Raw genomic sequence first — 16875 nt, 5'->3', positions numbered from 1 at the left:
GCACCGAGCAGAAGCTCAGCATTATTGTTGAACTGAGTTTTTGGAGATGTGTGCACAAATACCCCACTGTTGTGGACAGGCATGTTGTTTCAATCTTTAAATCATGACTGAAAAAGAACAACGCATGAACATCCCTCTACATAAACCTTTGTCTGAATCGCTGAGTATTTCCTTGCTTAGATTTCTGGAAGTGAGTCAAAGCATGTGAACTTTCACTGAAGCTGTTGCTACCCATTGCCCAGTTGCTTGTTAGGAAAAGTTTTTCAATTTGATCACCTACCCTTAACACAGTGAATGTGCCTGCTTTACTATATCTTCACAACATTGCATGTTATTGAGAAAACCGATTTTTTTTTTTTCTATTTAAGTCTACTTATTTTGACTACATTTTTAAGAGGTGGGACAGAATTTCTGTAATTATTTCCTTTTAGCCCATTTTCCAGTGTGAAAATAATTTTATATTGTGATAAAAACATTATATATGCTCATTAGAAAAAATATCAAACGGAACTAATAAAAATAAAGAACAAAGCCGGGGCCCAGCCCTGTGGCTGAGTGGTTAGGCAGTGGCCAGGGTTTCACTGGTTCAGATCCTGGGTGTGGACACGGCATTACTAATCAAGCCATGCTGAGGTGGCATCCCACATAGCACAACCGGAAGGACCTCCAACTAGAATATACAACTATGTACTGGGGGGCTTTGGGGAGAAGAATTAAAAAAAAAAAAAAAAAGACAAAAGACTGGCAACAGTGTTAGCTCAGATGCCAATCTTTAAAAAAAAAGGAGAAAGAAGAAAGCAAATATAATAAAAACTTCACCCTAGAAGAAATAATTTTGTTAAACTTGGGCAAAGACTTATATATCCATATCCTTATGCCCATATTCACGTTTTTATTAAAATTGAGTTCTACTCCGTGTTCTACTTTATAATCTACTATTAAAAGTCTCAACGATTTCTCATGGAACTTCTTCCTGTCAATAAGTTGGGTTTACTATTATACAAAGTAAGCATAATTGACTTAACATAACCTTTTTGATGGACATTTCAGTTGTTTCCAGCTCCTCAATGCGGTACCCATGATGTGATGATGCTCCTTAGATATAATTTTATTAACCTTTCCAGTTGGTTTTTTTGGAGGATAAATTCTTACAAACAGAATTGTTGAGTCAACAAATATGAGCATGCCCGCAGAAAGACTGGCCAATTTAAATACCTTCCAACAGTGCTGTGTGTTAGAGACCTCATTTTCCCACAGGCTCACCACCACCCAGGACTGTTAATCCTGCTAATCTTTCACAAGCTGAGAGAGAACTAGCTTGCTGGTATTTTTTTGTTTGAATCAGTGAAAGTTAACACGTGTTAATATGTTTATCATCAACTGGTATTTTAATTTTCACAAGTTTTCTATTCACAGTGTTGGTTCATTTATTATATAGAGATGTTCTTTTATATATAATTTTATGTACAGTAAGAATATTAATCTTTGTCAATTCCACATGTTGTGTATATAGAGATATACAACATATAGATATATGATATTCATTTTGTTATTTGTATTTTACTTATATTTCTAGGGATTTTTTTTTACATATTTGTAGATTTTTTTTTACTGACTCAAGTTAAAAATGTATAGTCAAATATTTCAGTCTCATACTTTATACTTTCTGGGTTTGGTATCCCAATGCTAAAGTCATTAAGGCTTTTTACATATAAAAATCAACTCAAGCTTCCTCAAAACAGAAAAGTAATACATTTTATAAGGATACAGGGTTATCTCACAGTTCCCAAGGTAAGGATGACAATTAGAACTCAGGAAGTTACTAGAACTAGTGATTTCTATTTTGTTCTCTGCTCCTTTCTACATATCTGTTTCATTCCTCTGGGTTTATTTTTAAAATATTTAATTTTGTTTTTATCATTATTCTATTGTTGTCCTTACGTTTATTTTTCTTTCCTTTTTCTAATTTTCTGAGATAAATATTTTATTTTCTTAATTATGTTTTTGAATTAATAATGAAAGTCTTTAAAACTATGAATTTTCCTCTAAATATACCTTTGGCCAGTTCTCACAAATTTTACACATAGTCTTTTGTAAATTGTCATTTAACATCTTAATTGAAATTTTTATTTTTTCCTTGTTGAGTAGAAAGTTTATAAAATAGTTATATGATGGTGTTGTTTCTATTTTTGTTGTTTATTTCTACTTTTCTGTAATTTTGATCAAAGAATGTGGTCTTACAATAGCTACTCATTGGATTTTATTGATATTTTCTTCGTAGTCAATGTATATTCGATTTTTATAAATATTTGCAACATTTTATGTCACTCAATGTTATTCCATTTTATGGATTTACCACCATTCATTTAACATGGTTCTATTTTGGATATTATTAAGTTTTTTGCCCTTATAAGCTTGCTTGAATACAGATTGTTAATTATAGTCTTAGGATAAATTCCTGGAGAAGAATTGTTGGTTCAAATAGACACTTAGATTTTTGATGCCAAATGCACATTGGCCTTCAAATTGGCCTCCCGTTCATAATCCCACCAGTAATGTATGAGACAGCTCTCTCTTCTAAAGTGTGGAAAATGCTGGCCATTAAGTTTTTAAATTGTGACCATTTTTAGAGACAATATTGCATTACGTTACAATTCTATGATCTGTTTTTCTGTCATTATAGTTTTACCTTCTCTAGAATATCATAGAAACGGTATACTACAATACGTAGTCTTCTGTATCTGGCTTATTTTGAGATTCATCTGGATACATCAAAATTTGTTTATCCATTCAGCAGTTGATGGACATTTGGGTCGATTTAAGTTATTGACTATTACGTCAATTTCTGAAAAAACAATGATAAGGAGAAAAATCTTTAAAGCAACTAGAGAAAAAAGATATATTACCTAAACTACTGATACAGGTAAAAAAGCATGAATCTCAAAAAGATTTTGCTGTGTGAAAGAAACTTAAAATAAAAGAAGACACACTGTATGATTCTATCTATATGAAGATTTAGATCAGATAAAACCACGTAATAGACATCAGAACAGTGACTGGCTTTGGTGAGAGTGGGGCATTTTATGGGAAGGGGCACGGGGGAACTTTCTAGGCTGAGGGAAATGTTCAATAATATCTTGATAGGAATATGCATTTCACTAGGTTATGCATTTGTATTTATTCATTAAACTGTACATTTAGTATAACACATGTGAATTATTCATCAATGAAAATCCGAGAAAAAGGAAGAGTCAGAATGCTGCCAGGACCTGGAGGACGGAACAACCATCTGTTCTTCTGGGATGGTAGAGGAACCTTCCGGCAAAGGATCTGCCCTCTTGATTTCACTGGCTAATATCTGTTAATACTTGGGCATAAGTTGGAAAAAAAGGAAGGAGAAGAATAGTTGGATAATGTAAAAATAGAAAGTTCTGGACCCACTAGTGGTATTTATTCTGGCACATTCTAGAGGTTGGAATAGCCATCCTGAGTCTCCTCTTTGTGGGGACAGGTCACTGCCCTGTAGTCAATCAATCACCAAGACCTTCTGATTTTATCTTTTAAAGTTGAGCAATTTTATGTTATGTTATGTTTTTTCTGTACAATATTTAAAAGCAAACGCCTATTTGCCTTCTACATACCAATTTTGCCTCTTTCTTTTTTTTTTTTTTTTTTTGCCTATCCTGCTAGACAGCATTTCTGTCCTGAGTGTTTTAATTTTAACTGACATTTATAGAGGCCTTAAAGCATGATAAGCGTTATCTGGGTTTCTTTGGAGAAATCCACAGGCCCAGACCTCGAGTAAAATGGAAGATAAGACACATAACAACAGTTAATATTAAGAGTCCCGGGGAAAATGCCTCCAGCTCTGTTTTACAGGAAAGGAGCTGCACGGCCTGGTGAAGAGGAGAAGGTGCGAGACAAGCAGGAGAATGGCCAGGCCTAAGGTGGGATCAAACAGCAAGTGCATAAGGAGGCTGAAGAGGAACCGTGGACTTAACAAGGGCTGTGTTCTGGGGTCCTAAAAGATGAGGAGGGCTAGGTGTTCAGGACAGCAAGAGGCTGGAGGGGTTGGGGGGTTTTTCTTGAAGCCTAGGATAAGAGTAGGGAAATTGACTCTGATGTCAGGAGGGGCCTTGAGCCTAAGAGAGGCAGAACAAAGGTAGAAAAAAAGGATGGAGAGACTTCCATATGGGAATCAACACAATCCCGACATCAATACTCTGACAACACGCTTTTGTGTGACAATGATGAATGTCTTTAGATTTTAGAAGAAGTTGAGGGATATTGCTCAGCTCCTGGAAGAATCGTTGGGGTCCAACAGAGAGGATATTACTGGGAGAGAAGAGCCATCTGCCCCTCATCATGTTACCAGGGCTGTTGACTTTCTAACAGCAGATGTCTGACAAAGGCAACTTGTTTCTCTCTACTTGCATCACAGTCTCTGCCTCCACAGCCCTGCAGTGTTAACAAGCAAAACTGTGTTCATCAGAGCTTTGAAATGATCGCCTTCATGTACACAAGTCTGGCCCTGTAGGCCATCACAGGAGGAAAAATGACAGCTGGGTGACATTACTGGTGACCTGGCCCCACCCAACCTGGGCTGTTCCTTGAGGGCACGCTCAGCAGGGAGCCATCGGCCCCGCTAGGCTGCAGGGCAGCAAGGCCGCCTGGCACTGCTGCTGGGCCCCTCCTCCTCTGATCTGTCAGCCCACATGCTTTTACTGAGCACCTCCTGGCTCTCGGGCTTGTGTTAGGAGCTCGAGATGGAGAAGCGATGGAGACAAGCACTGTGTGGACTATCTTGGAGCTCAAAGCCCTGAGGGTAGCGGGAGGGGAGGGCAGAATGGCTGACAAGAAACAAGGGAATATACTTTGTGAGAGAGCAGCAGAGGGGAGGGGTGAGAGGTAATCTTCCAGAGGCAGTAAGAAGGTGCAAGCCAGATACGAAAGAGGAAGCACCCCAGGAGGGGAAGAGCTGGGCTCTCATACTGAGAGAACCAGCTGAGCGCTGGAGCACAGTAAACAGGGGCAAGGGGCTCAGGAGTGGCTGAGACATCAGGCAGAGCCTCCCAGGAGTTTGGGTTTTATGCTGAATGGAGCCTCTTAAGCAGACGACTGGCGTGACCTGGTTTCATTTGTAAGGGTCATCCTGGATGGCGTGTGAAGAAAGGCTTGTCTGGGAAAGAGCGAGTCTGAAGTTGGGGCATCATTGCAGTCACTGGAGAGATGAAGTCAGTGGAGAGGAGAAAAGGGGATACTTTCAAGAGGTGTTTTTGGAGCTAGACAGGAAGTGGACCTGGAGACAGATTAGAGGCAGGAGTAGAGATAGAGATCCTGCCTGAGGAGAAACTGAGTAAGGGCGAGAGTTTGACCTGAGACCGTGGGAGACATACAGAAGGAGCAGAGCTTGGAGGAGGGGTCTGGAGGAGCTGTGCTGTTTTGGAATTTCCTGCATATGGATAGTGTTTAAAACCCTGGGGCCAGACAAGATCCCCCAGGGACAGCGGGGGGCGGGGGGGGGGGGGGGGAGGACAGGGAAGGAAAGCTGAGCTCAAGTTCTCCCCTGATTCCACTGCTCTTTACACCCTGTGGAAGGGAAGTTGCACCCTGGACCAGTCAACTGTGGATGGTCTCAGCCAGTAGGTGCCCGTTGGAAGGTCTCAGCCAGTAGGTGCTCAATGCTTTTCAGCATTGGGGTCTACAGCTCTGTCTGAAACAGGTCCTGAGTGCCCTAAGAGTTGTCTACTGGCCAATGAAGCAAGGTAGGGTAACATACGCTAACTGCTGCTATGTCACCATTGTTCATTCATTCACACCGTTTATGAGTGAGGTCCCTAGACAGGGATACAACGTCCCTCAGGAGGGCCAGGCCTTGGACCAACCCAGAGGCCACAGCAAAATAGTTCAGAACCAAGATGATGCAACATGCATCCTTTCTGGCCCTCTGATGGAATTCCCTTCATTCTGAAACCTCCCTAAATAGCTCACAGGAGATCACCTGGAAAGCAGTCCAGGACAACAGCAGGTCCAGACCCTTCCTAGCGGGGAGTCTTCCTCGTGTGCACGTGGTGTTTAACTTTTCAGATATTGCCTTGATGGCAATTAAGCCCTTTCGGCATCCACCAAGTGGGCATCCTTATGCCCTTTACAGAGAGGGCACAGGCTAAGGAGATTTCATGGCTCTCCCTCCTTCTCCGAACCAGAAGTGGAACGGGGTGTCCTGCGTGCGCTCCCCTGTACGGACTGCATGACGGAAAGCTTGTCCCCAGCCAGACCAGTTCCTGGCGCCCAGGGTCAAGGCTGGGTAGGAAGGGCCTTTCCTGCCTGTAAGAGTGCCTGTCACACCTTGACACCCTCCATGTGCGCCTGGGTCGGTGCAGTGGGGGCCTGGCCAGGGTCTCCCCAGAAGGGGCAGCAGCCTGGGTAAAGGGACGTCCAGGGCGGCGGGGTGTTGCCAGGGCCTCAGGCCATCGCTGCTGGGCGGGGCCGCGGCCCCAAGCGGGGCGGGCGCCCGGGGTGCGCTCCCCGCGCCGGACACCAGGCGTCGCCCCCGCTCCTCGCAGCGCCGGGCCCCCGCCCCCGCCGCGGAGCCCGAGCCCGAGCGCGAGCGCAGGAGGCGGCGGGACCCGGCCCGACAAATTTCCTGCTCGGCTGCGGGCAGCTGGCGGCGCCGGTGCGGGAGGCAAGAGGTGGCGCGGGCGGGGCCCGGAGCTCGCGGCCTCCGCGCGTCCCCAGGACCCTCTTTTGCGCCCAGCAGGGACAGCGAGGCGCCCCGGAGGGCGGCGGGTGGGCGTCCAGGAGATGCGGAGCCGCCGCGGAGGCGGGATCGGCGCGACCGGACCGGCCCCCCCGAGGTGAGCGGCACGCTGTGTGCGGGCGGGGGCCGTGCGCCCCTCAGGTGGACGTGCGCCCCGGGCGGCCAGAATAGGCCGGGGACGCCGCCTCGGCCGCGGCCGAGGGAGGGAGGGGCCGCGCCAGGGTGCCGGGTCCCCGAGCTGGCTTCCTGCGGGTCCGCGGCGCGCCCGGTGCCAGCGGCTGGGGACCGCGCGACCACGGGCTTCGGACTCCCTGAGGCCCCAGCCCAACTTGGCGACCACAGCAGCGGCTCTCGCGCTCTCTCTCGGTAAACGGACCAGCAGAGCGTGTGTGTCTACCGGTGGCGACAAGGAGGACGTGTGTGAAAGCGGGCGAGACTGAGAGGGGGTGCCAACGGGTGTGTTGGGGGCAACGCGCACGCAGGGACTGAGGCAGGAGCCTTTGAGAAAGTGACTCTGAGTTGCTCCAACTCCAGGAGGAGCGGGGCCGCTGCTCCGATGCTGCCCCGCGATCCCGACGCCTTTGCCTTCCCAGGGAGGGGAACCGAGTAGGGCGCCGCTGGGGGGCTCAGAGATGCGGCGGCAGAGAGGACATGGGGAAGTGGGCAGGCCCCGGCTGGCCCAAGCCGGACTGCAGTGTCGGTGGGGTGCCTGTCAGAGCTCCTGGACCTGAGGTCAGCGCAGTGCCAAGCCTGCAGCTCCCTGGGACCATCTGGGGAAGGCCCGACAGCCCATAGGATAGAGAGGTCAAGCCAAGTCCTGAGTGCCTGTGCTGGACTTGACCTAAATTCCTTCCTGGCAGGGCAAACCTTTCTAGAAAGGTTAAACAGTTGTACTTGCAGAATTCTGATATGGATTTTTCTTGGATTAGGACCACTGTATCAGAGTTTCAGTCCAAGAAACTCGAGGCAAGAGGAATGTGGCTTTGTGCTTGTATTTTAGAGTGGTAGATGATTGAGTTGAATGAAAACCACAAAGGATGGTCACATATTTTAGAAGTCACCGTGTCTAAGTCCAGTCAGCTCTTGACCCCAGCTACCCTTTGACCCAGGGTTGCCAAAGGTCAGTGAACTGCTTCTGCAAAGTGAAGAGCAATGCCCATTTCAACTGTGTGTATGGGAAGGGGGGGTGTCTTTCCAAAACCAGTGGTCTAAGCCAAAGGAGGGCATGAAATGGTGGGGAGTGGTTGGCCGAGGCTGGCTCCTGACCGCCACGGTCACTTGGCCTCCATGGAATGGGGCAGAGCTCTGGGTGTGAGTACGGTTGGGGTCTGGGCTTTCTGAGCACGGGCTCTAGGCATGTTCTGAACAAAAGTCCAGTTGGTGACATGGAACAGGCCCAGGAGGTGGAGACTGTGCTCTCAGTTAGAGGGGCCTGTACCTGGAGCAGCACCTAGCCCTTCCCAGGCGTGGCACAGCCTCTGGCCGTGACCTGGGGGCCAAAGTTGTTCTTCAATAGTGTTCATGATGCCTGTGAATCAGCACTTCTTCCAACCCCCCCCAAAAAACAAGCCAGACTTTCCATGTGTCAACATGAGCTAGGAGCTAGATTTATCTCTGTGAAGGCCAGGTCGTTGGATGAATTAGGATGGTTTTAAATTTAAAAACAAACCCCGTCGTCCCCCCTGCCAGATCGGTTGTGGGAAGTGGATGAGGGGATTACTGTCACTGTGATGCTTCCCGGGACCCCTGTGAGGCACAGAGTGGGTGTGAAGCAATGCGGTCAGATCCACGGGTCATGCACAGAGGCCACTTCTCCCTTCTGGGGAGGGACACCTGGCCGAGGGAGATGTGCTCCCTGGCTCAGTACCTCCACCGAAGCCTGCAGGAGGTCCTGGAGCTCTGTGTTGTGATGAGTGACCCCCTTCCCTCCAGGGATATGTGTATACAGATCCTCATCCCCTGCAGTGGCTGTAGGGGTTGGGGGGGTGCATCAGAGGGGGCATATTGAAGGTAGATGCCTGAGGAATCAACAGCCTTTGACAGTTGGTTAGTAATGAAACTGAAATGTGAATTTCAATTGGTCAAAATATACCTCTCCTCCAACTGTGCTTCCGTTGGTCCACTTGGCTCTATCTCCATCGCCATCATCGCAGTCCAAGGTACCCCCTTCTGTCGAAATTCCCTCCCTCCAGGTCAGAGGTGCATTTCTAGCCCAGACCACTCCTCTGCAGTTCTCTGGCTCAGCTGCCCGCTTGACGTTTCTCCTGGGGTATCCCCCAGTTCAAGATGCTCCAGATGAAACTTGTGGTCTCCCCCACCCACCCTGACACTTTCCCCATCAAATCTCACCAGCCTCCGCCCTGCTGTGGAAAGATATGCTGGACTGCAGTTTGCCTGAGGTCATTATTGTGTCCTCAGCACCCAGCCAAGTACCTGACAGTAGGCTCTTGGTGACTGTCTTTGGATGGATGAACAAGTGACGAAGTGACATTTTAGGACTGCGTCTGCTGAAGTAGATGAGTCTGAGTATTTTCAGTGGATGTCAGTTGTGGCTGGTAGGCAGCCACACATTTGTGTTGATGTAGATTGAACTGAATCAGGGAGAGATGAGAGAGGTCCATCTAGGGGTTACATTGCCAGTTCTTTTGGAGGGACTGAACATTTTTGCCGGAATGATGTTCTGACCAGAGAGAGACCGCAACACCGTGGAGGCTGCCTTCCGTTCCTGTACTGAATATGTCCTTTTCGTTTATAATGTTTGAGTTACACTGACAGAGGTCCTGCTGTCAAAAAAGGGAACAAATGTATCCATGAGGATAGAGATGGGCCTTCTTAATATTTGATTATCACTAGGAAAAAACTGTGAGTTCCAAGATCATCTCTGGTCCTTCTTCGGCATGCTATCTCCTGAAAAACCAGTGGCTCCATACTCCCTGAAGGCACCCTCGTGCTTTCCAGATCCTTGGAGGTGGAGCCTGCTCAGCCCTCTGTTCTGAATCTCCTTTCCCTTTATCGCCATCCTAAGGACTCCTGCACATACCTCAAAGCCCACTTCAAATGCCTTATTCTCCACAAAGCCTTCCCAACACCTCCACCTGAGAATAATCTGTCTTCCTTTTAGTCTTTAGAAGGTTCTCCGTGCCCATCCTTATCAGACTCTATTTTGATTCTAGTTGACTTGTTTATCTCCTCTACCAGGTCATTAGGCTTTTAGGGTGGAAGGTGTGTCTCTGGGAGCTTGGACTTTGGGTTCAGGTGTGAATTCAAATCCTGGTTCTGGTGTGACCTTGACTCAGTTATTCGAAATTCCTGCCTCAGTGTTCTCTTCTCTAGAATGGGAGTGATGACCTCTGTTTCACATGGTTGTTGTGAGAGTGACAGATGATACATACAGAGTACAAGGCACATGCCTGGCACTCAGTAAATTGTGGTCATTATTCCCCTAAAACACCCGAGGCTGTGTTACATTCATCAAGAACCAGCGAAGTTTGAATGAGTAAATGAACAGAGTCAGAATCCATATTAATAGATATATACCTTTTGTGTGTCATCCAAAGTGCTAGGTCAAATCAACATGGTGTGACGTGCTAGATCGTTTTTACTTTTTGCACGATAATTTGAATGATTATGTAAATTTTCCATGATTAAGTGTTTTAATCTCATAACTTTACCTATACTCCATGAGCAAACCCATTCTTTAATGTACGCCATTGACTCTTCAATGTTAGAATGGTCTATGAGGCATAAATGCAATTTTGTGTGCACGTTAACCTGGGTTCATGGGCTGAATTAAACCAGGCTGCGTGCGAGACAACTGGCAAATGAGCCAGCCCAGCACGAAGTAGTGTGGTCTAGAACCAGGTGTGTAGACCCAGGGTCAAGAGATTAACTTCCAGACTAGAACACAAAAGCTATGAAGCTGAAGGCTGCCCCCCAAACCCTCAGAGCTTCACTTTTCTTACCTCCAAAGAGAGAAGTGTGGCCCCAGGCCATCTGTGAGCCCCTCCTAGCTCCAGTGTGCTGCCCAATGTCACCCTCTGCACGCCGTTCTAGGCAGTGCTGCTGACTCTGTGCACGGCTGAATCCATGGCGGGGGCTGCTTCCCATTCTCGGCTCATCCCACGGGCCACGTCTGTCTCTGCTCTGGGCACCATATCTACCTGGAGTAAGATTAGGCTCATGGGTACATTTAGCATGCTGTTAATTTTAGATACTGACTCCAGACATACCAAAAGTTTTTGTTTTTGGAGAGGTAATGTCTCATTGTTTTACTACTAGCATTTTTCCCCAAAAGCAGAGTGCTGGATAATAGTCTAGATGGTTGGGGTTTTAGATCAGCTGCCTCGGAGGTAAAGGGGTTTCATAGAATTTTACTAATCCTCAAGTAGACGCAGGTGCGCAGTGGGGTCGGCGCGGGGCTCCTGCTGGATGCGGGCTGGGAGATCCCTAGTTTGGGGATTACCAAGCCAGCTTCCTTTTCTTCCCTTGGTCTGGCTGCCGGTCCCTAAATCTCATCTGTCAGGGTCCGCCCCATCCAGGTGTTCTACTCGGGGAGTTTTGATGTGGTTCACAGCCTCTTTGAACTCACATAGCACCCGGCTCAGAGCCAGGACTGCGGGCCTCATGTCTTTCTTTCAACTACACAAATACTTCAAAGGAGTTGATTAAGCTTATGAAATAAAAGATTTTAACAATATGGGTCAGAAAAACAAATAAACGTATCCTTTTATATTGATTCCCAGTCAAATAGGAACCAAATAAATATTTTTAAAGGACGTGTATTTTAAAATAGGTTTCAAATACAATCAAGAATGTCCACATAATATAGTCAATTAATCTGTATTGTATGAGATAACCAAAAGGGTGAGGAAGTCTTCTTTCTCCCTGAAACAAATATAAACTCCATCAGCGGGTAGGGAAAAGTTTGAAGAAAAAAGTCATCCTTGCTTATGTGCTAAAAACCTAAAGTGTTTTGATGTTCGTGTTTATTGGATAAAGAATGAAGAATTGATAGGAAAACTTGTCCAGACCCCAGGGCTGGGTTCCGGCCACAGTAAACTTGATCTGGCAGGAGGGCTTGTGCCAGAATGAGTGTTCAGTGTTCGATCCTGCTCCCCAGGCAGGTGCGTGGCTGCATCATGCTCTCCAGGGATGGAAGGATGCTCACTCGATGCCTGGAGCTCACAGGGCATCCAGTGCTTGTAAGGGAAATGGAGGAGTGGAAGGATGGAAGCAATGGACCTCAGTGTGAGTGGTGCAGGGAGCAGTGGAGGAGGCCATGTGCAGATGACTTCTCTCTCTCTGAATACCAGCAGCAAATCTAACCCCTGGGGCTTTGCTTTCCAGTAGGAGGAGCCCCAACTTGGGACTCAGAGCACAGACTTTAGAGCAGAAGGATGGAGTTAGATTGGGGCTGGTGACACTGAGGCTATGGGCAAGTGACTGACTCTCTCCCAGTGTGATCTCTGCTCCTTCCAATGGGGACAATGACACTTCCCAAACACGGTTGTCATGTGGATGCATAGAGGTAATGTGTAGAGTGCCCAGGGTAGTGCTCACTGAGGGTCACTGGTGCCACATGGCGCCCAGGAGCCTAGGGCCAGCTGGACTAGAATCAAAGTCTTGAGATGGTCTGAGCTCTCAGTTCTCCTCTGACACACTTGCTCTGTCCTCAGGGAAAGTCACTTAATTTCTGTTCTGTAAATGCAGACATAATTTTTGGCTATTAATGTCCTTCACTCTATTTGGTCGTTTCCAGCTGAACATTAGTCACCGAGTTTTGTACTAGGGAGCAAATTAGTTCCATTTTTCTGCTCAACTGAGATTTTTGAATGTCTTATCACGTAGCTACTTGATTACAGTGTTATTCTAAGTGACCTTTGTACTAAGCCTTTTTATTTTCTCTCTCACCCCAAAAGGACTTGGCGTTTTTCAGGCTGTGTCGCTGCCGTAGGACTTTCAGTGGGGCTGTTCAGTTGGCTTTCAGCCAACTTGGCCCTGACTCCTTTGCCAAGATGCATGAGTGCCCTGGGAGGGTGGGGGTGCACCCTGTGGAGCAGAGCACAGCCCGAGGAAGCTCCTGTCCTGGCGGGTTCCTCGTTAAACCCCAGGACCTCTGGTCTTCCTTTCTTCTCCAGTTCAAAAGGCCCCGCTCAGAGGTGGACACCCACGTGCATGATTTGATGTCACGGCCCTGGGGTCTGCCCCCAACTCACCTACCAGTCTGTCTGTCTGGATTCTTCTCATGGGATGAGGCTTTCATTTTGTTGTTTGGAATACGGCATAGGTGGAAATCTGTATTTGAGAAGGGCTGTGTCTTCAGTGAGTGCTCACGTTTGAAGCTAGGGTTGAATCACTTCCTGTTGGGGAGCTTGGAGTGCAGGATGCAAGGAGGCAGAGGGGCTCAGAAGGGACTTTGAGGACACTGGTGGTTAGTTTTTCTCATGTCACTGTTTTTCCCGGGACTGGCCTGCTCTTAGCCATTCTATACCAACCCACTCGTTACGAAACACACTTTCAGGGAAAGGTTGGGCTGTTTTAGAGGTATGATGGGATGTGTCGTGGAGACAAGGTAAATCCTCCTTACAGAATGCTCTGGCACATTTTCTAGATTCCAGAAAGACCTGCTAGTGAATTAAGCTAAGAGGTTGGTATTCAGCACAGAATTCTTCCTAGGGATGTTCACATTTCTTTCCAGATCTTTCCTGTCTTCAGAACACTTTCCTATTGTACATACAGAAGAAAAAGTAAGAGAGAGGGAGAGACAGAGAAGAAGAGACGGAAAGAGAGATGGAAACAGACAGAGAGAAGAGGGCGAGAGGGCGAGATTGAGACTCTCAGAGGCCGAGTTTCATCCTCAGTGTTTGTCAGCTGAGGAGGCCTCCAGGTTCTCTTCCAGCTGGAACGGGAGCTCTGGATCCTGGGCACATGAGGGCAAGAGTTCAGGACCAGGGCGTGGCCTGGGACAATTTCAGAGAGCAAAGGGGTGACATATGCTCACGTATATCAGGGCATGGAGCTAATATGCAGACGCAGACACCCTGGATCTTTGAAGCAGAAACTCTCTCACAATTTCAGGAGGATAAAAATCAGTACGCATTAACAAAAAGCCAGAATATTTGTGTCCTTTTATTACATTCAAGGATTTATAGTAACTCAATCTGGGCTAACAAAATGTTGACTTAAGGCACATACTTTAATGACTAGCAAATGTACAAATGCTCTTCCAAAAGAATAAAATACTGTAGCTTCCTAAATATGTAAAAATGAACCCCTCTGCAGTCTTCGTTGCACTGTGACGTTTGCTAATCAAAAAGAAACTTTTCATTTGTAGCCACTTTATTTCAAGTCATCTCAAAACCTACATTGCTACCAGTAAAATTATTTCTTGTAATTAATGCTTGTTTTCAGCATATGGTTTTTCTGGCTCCGAAAGTGGCCTTAGTTTCATAAACAGCTGAACGGTTAAGTACTGGACATAAAAATACTTTGAAACAGTAACTCGTCCTTAATTTTGAAGTGCGGTTGACTCAGCGTTCTCTCCTCTTCAGCTTGTGGCAGCGCTTTATGAAGTGCATCAGGAATTCAATAAATTACTTTTTGCCAATGTTGCGAGCATCAGCTAAAGTTCAGTCATCTGTTGGAGATGTTATCAGTCTGCCCATTTAAATTCCTTTGAGCAAAGTCCTGATTTTGGCCCAGTGTAATATAAAAATGCAAGAGCCAGAAATTTAATAATTTGGTGCTGCGTTGTGCCAAGCAATACCTATTCTTAGCTAGCCAGCAATATTCTTTCAAAGGATGTTTCTTGGTTTTCATCAAATGTGGGTAGACTTAAAAGAGTCTGTAAGATCATTTAGAAGGGACAAATGGAAATGTTAAGCATTTATTGAGTACCTACTGTATACTTGCACCATGCTTAGCACTGGAGTTACAAAAGAGTCCAGACACATGCCCTGTGGGTGTTCCACGTCCATGGGAGGACAGAACTCATCACTTCAAGGCCCCATTAAATGTGATGCCAGATGCAGAGTGGGACAGAGCTGCCGGCATGGGCTTATGAAGGGGGAGCCTGGAAGGGCTTCCTGAAATACAGCAGGCTTGGTTTTCGAGGATGTGTTCTTGGCAGCCAGTAGGGCTAGAACATTCCAGACAGAGGGGCTTCCATGTGCTTGCCCAGCAGTGAAAAGTAGCATGACCTGTCTGGAGAACAGCAGGTGTTTGAGTGGAGCTGGAGCCCAGGGATGGAGAGGATGGGACAAGAAAGTGGGAAAGCTTGGGATTCTCCAGACACTTGTGAAGAGTCTGGATTCTGTCTGATGGACCAGCAGTTCTTAAACTGCTTGAGATCACAGCTGCCTTTGAGATTCTAAGGAAGACTATGGATTCAGTCCATAGAAAAATACATGTGTGCACACAGTTTGTTTTAATGTTTCAATAGAATCTTGCCTGACCCAGGCCTCACAGTTTTCAGCTAGGGAGGCTGCATGCATCAGGACCAAATGCAGGGTTAAGGCATGGTGATGAGCCCAGACTGTGGGCTGAGTTTGAGATGCCTTCGGGGGAGCCCAGCGAACTTGTCCAATACAAGCCGTTGATTCTACCAGGAGGTGTGTCCCACGAGGCATGAAGAGAGTTTTTCATCAAGAAACTGGCGGTGACAATGTTTCTGCTTCACCGTGCTAATCGTTTATCTTGCTTTTTGTTAAAAATTTGGTTACAATGTACATTGTTGGGGATTAGACAATATTCCTAATAAAATAACATGAATAAATCATTTAACGATGGCTACTGTTATCAGAGAAGCTGGCTCTTGGGAACTGTGATGTCCTGTACTGCCATCTTCAGAGCTAGTGGGAATGGTCACCACTGGCCTCTGACAGGTACACAGTGGGAGTCACCGTGCTCTCTCTCTCTCTGGCATCCATGACACTTGTCTTGAACACCTTAGTCCAGCTTTGAGCACCACATTTGAAGTTTCCTTTTAAAATGGAGAAAATCCATATGGAAGCAATGACAGTGACTGAAGGGGTGGAAAATATTTCTCTGGGGAAGAGGCCGAAAGGGTCATGGTCGCTTATGCAAACCATGTCTGAAGGATGGCTTCATTGTGGTTGGGTGCTGTCGCCAGGTCGGCATCCTGGTGGCTGTCCCTCTGGCAGAATAGGAGGAAAGCTGCATGGTTACAGCAGGAGCGAAGCAGGGAGGCTTCCCCCAAGTAGGAGCCTCTGACGGGGGTAAGGGCTTCTGCGGATTTCCCAGGGAGCGTGCAAGAGAGCCTTTCCTGGAGACTTCAGGGAGCTGGCCCAACTGGGTAATGCCAGTTCTGTCATCCACTGGCGGGAGGGGGTTATACTGGGAGCTCCTTGGACTCTAAAACATCCCCGGAAGTCCCAGTGGTCAGAGCAATGGCGAAGCCATCAATTCCTTGGTTTTACGAATTGAGCCTGACTCCGGCCAATGGCAGCAGAACAGTGACCAGGACGACATGAGACGTGGCTCAATTCAACCGTATTTTTGTGCTCAGGAAACTGAATTCATTGCACACCAAAGAGTCACCTCTTACATTTATCATCAAATAAAAAAAGAAAACGCTTTTATGCATTTCTGGTTATTTCCTCAGTAACCTTCCTCATATGTTTTAAGGTAACTAGAAATATGTTTTCTGTCCAAGTCGTTCAGTTTACCGAAAACCAAATCCACATTCTGCCTTTTTGCTTTGTATATGGCCTCTTTGAGAAGTTGGCAAACAATTCGATCTCTCTGCTTAGAATCAAGCCTTTGCGGCTGTAAGTGAAGAGCAGGAGACCTGCTGGGGTCACATTGCCTGCTCCGGGGACCAATATCCGGACCCCAGTGGAGCGTCTATTTCCCGTTCTCACTGCCCTGGGGACTGACCCCTCATCCTCCCCCTGGTGTCTGACACGATGTTCATGTTTGGGGCCTCTGGAAGTTGAGGCCCCTCGCCGGCTTCCATAACACGAAAGCCCAGCTGATCGGGCTGTGTGCCTTCCTGACCTGGAGCGGGGCCCGAAGGTGAGAAATTATTACCTCACTGCTGCGCATCCGTATTCTGTTTGCTTGGCCTGAGTCATGCAAGCCTGTTCCTTTGGGTG

General features: G+C 46.9%; 1 protein-coding gene across 4 annotated transcripts in view; it reads left to right on the top strand.

Annotated features, from left to right (window-relative positions):
- Window positions 1–6555: 6555 nt before the first annotated feature.
- Window positions 6556–16875, top strand: part of PTPRE (protein tyrosine phosphatase receptor type E) — a 171607-nt gene continuing 161287 nt past the window's right edge. Inside the window, exon 1 of one of the 4 annotated variants that reach the window (XM_070251996.1) lies at window positions 6556–6857. The gene's annotated coding sequence lies outside the window, so the exon portion shown is untranslated. The other 3 variants (XM_023637050.2, XM_070252063.1, XM_070251874.1) reach the window with 3 other exon arrangements.

This window comes from Equus caballus, chromosome 1, assembly GCF_041296265.1.
Source record: "Equus caballus isolate H_3958 breed thoroughbred chromosome 1, TB-T2T, whole genome shotgun sequence".
Taxonomy (NCBI): domain Eukaryota; kingdom Metazoa; phylum Chordata; class Mammalia; order Perissodactyla; family Equidae; genus Equus; species Equus caballus.
The sequence above is the reverse complement of the archived record's forward strand: the minus strand, read 5'-3'. Positions and strand labels throughout refer to the sequence as shown.